Below are 2,545 nucleotides of genomic sequence, written 5' to 3'. Positions count from 1 at the left end.
GATTGACAAATATTCAAACTAAATCACATTTAATGCCTCATAATATTAAATATATAAATCATATTATATATAAGCAATCCATTTGCATACAATATATTCACATTAAGTTATCAAAAATATTGTAATCATATGTCGATACAAAATATCACAGCATAATAAAGTTCTATTAATATGCCCTCGCCATCCAGGCATTTACACAAGAAATCATCATCAAGTTCTACTAAAGGGGAGTCTTGTGAAAAATCAAAACTAGCATGGTATTCCAACATATCATCAGTTTCACCATTTGCTCCATACTTGTACATCTTATGTGGGTGAAGCCGACAAAGACAAATTCACACCTTGTCTACCTAGCAAAAAGAACACAACTTGGAAGATTCATTGCTTACTATTAAGTCTGTTAACTAGTTAAGATTCTGCAAAACTTTGATAAGTTAGAGAACTACTAAGTGCAATACATTTGTCCCAAGTTTCAATTCATACCTTCTACATATTTGATCCAATGGAGTGCGGTAATGATCAAACAGTAGCCAGATACCATATCCAATCTTCCAATGCTTCTGCAACTTGTATTTCAAAAGATGCAAAAGAAGGTTGAATTGGTCCGTTATTTAAAGAATTAATAGGACTAAAACAAAATGTGATGATATTAAAGCCACAATTGCTTCACAGCTAGAAGCAGATGAAACCTTATTAGGGGACATATGGACCAGTGCATCATCGTAGAAACTATTTGATAACTCATTATTGTCATCCTTCTCAACTACAAGCTCTGAGTCAAAAGTGAAGACCTTAATAAACTCAAAAACATCATTCAGCTTTAAGTCTTACTCTGGAGAATCATATATATGCAATAAAAAAATGGAGAGACTATTCCCACAATAAACCCTACAATCTATAAAACGAAGCACCAAACATATTAGTTTAAGCTCTCAAGTATCCTCTGTGGCATCACCAAAATGTAGACAAGAAGAGGTGAAAACAACATTCTTCTTTCTTGAGGATAAGAGAAGGGGCCGCAGATAAGAGACTCAAATCCCATATCCACTTAATGCCTTGCACCATCCTGCGAATATTCCTGCGAATATTGCTAATGCTATCTGCAGCACTGAATGGTGCTTCTTTCTTTCAATGCATTTTACTACATAATCTCTTTGTCAACAATATTAAAATGTGGCTATCATAGAAGATAATGACGGCAATGAGCATACCGCTGCAATCATAGACGAAGCAAAAATTATCTTCAAGCTCTTGCTTCTAATAACAGTCATAAAACATTGCTTGATCTTTCCAAAAGTTGAAATCTAAGAACAGCAGGAGAAATAGTTAGTATTTGAACATTCTCTGAAGCAAAGAAGATGAAGTTTCCATTATGGTCAAATGCAACAGTGAGTTTTCACATGCTTTTAACTCATGAAACTGAATGGAAGAGGCTCCAAAAAGATGATATATTTGTATTCAAAACAAAAAAGTGCAAATAAACCTTTCGGTTCCTTTCATCACTGCTTTGAGGTAAGTCAACTTGATACATAGTGTCATTATAGCTACTATGTGAAATAAGTAAAGGTTCCGAGAAAGTCTCCGATGGTATTTCTTCGACTATACTGTTTGCAGACGTCCGCATAATAAAATACAAAATGGACCACATATAAATTGCTTGTATCTGTATCACTAGCAACACAAGTACACAAGGTCATTAATTAGTATACGAATTACTACATTTTCCCCTTTTTTCTTTTTTTTTTTATATATTTTCCAGTGATTTGTCATGAAAGAAGTTGTCAGTAGAGTTGAACTACCAAGTGCAGTCATGCACCATGCTCCACTAAGCATGTAAACAAGTAACTGAGGCAGGCATTGAGAGACATCTAATATTTAATCACAGAGATGCCTCAATATTACACTTCATTTACACATTTATCGAGCAGGATTAACATGGACAATACCTCTAGAGAAAGCAAAGCATAAGCCTCTCCATATGCAGAGCAAGTGGACGAATCTCCATAGGACTATTCATTTTTTTGTAGAGGGCTAGAAATATGATAAGAAGCATGTTCCCTAGATTTGCTGTGAAACATCAAACAAACAAGTGATAGACTACAGAGAGCTAAACCCTTAATATGGAATTAGCTTAACAACAATCACTGCAAAAAATTTGATACCAGAAGAAGAGCAACCAATTACGAGGCCCTGGAGGTGTCGAGAAGTTCTTGTAATCTTTACAAGCATCCATCCGAGTGTCAAACCGATCATACATGAGATAAAGATGTTTAATGGCATAAACCACCTAGAGATGCATCCAATGATATTTTGGTTAAATGAGATGGAACATAATACTTCAAATTCATTTTGTACTCATGAAGTGAACATAAATGAACTCGTAAGGTAGCCAAAAACTCGATCTTGATCGTATCGGCAAGACAGCAGCCAATCAGAGCAGGGATGAAAACATAGAATACCAATTGCACATATAAACCTGTTATCTTTAGTCCTTCTTCATCCCTCCATCAAATCATTTAACAATTGTGATAAAATAGCAGTATAT

General features: G+C 34.8%; 1 long non-coding RNA gene across 1 annotated transcript; it reads right to left on the bottom strand.

Annotated features, from left to right (window-relative positions):
* Positions 1 to 864: 864 nt before the first annotated feature.
* On the bottom strand, positions 865 to 2,088 carry LOC120199244. The gene is made up of 4 exons (XR_005523437.1): positions 1,947 to 2,088; positions 1,484 to 1,663; positions 1,212 to 1,304; positions 865 to 895 (listed from the first exon to the last, which is right to left on the bottom strand). It is a non-coding gene; the product is annotated as an uncharacterized LOC120199244 (long non-coding RNA).
* Positions 2,089 to 2,545: the final 457 nt, after the last annotated feature.

Source organism: Hibiscus syriacus, unplaced genomic scaffold (assembly GCF_006381635.1).
Source record: "Hibiscus syriacus cultivar Baekdansim isolate YM2019G1 unplaced genomic scaffold, ASM638163v2 tig00005406_pilon, whole genome shotgun sequence".
Classification (NCBI taxonomy): domain Eukaryota; kingdom Viridiplantae; phylum Streptophyta; class Magnoliopsida; order Malvales; family Malvaceae; genus Hibiscus; species Hibiscus syriacus.
This window is presented reverse-complemented; position numbering and strand designations above follow the sequence as displayed.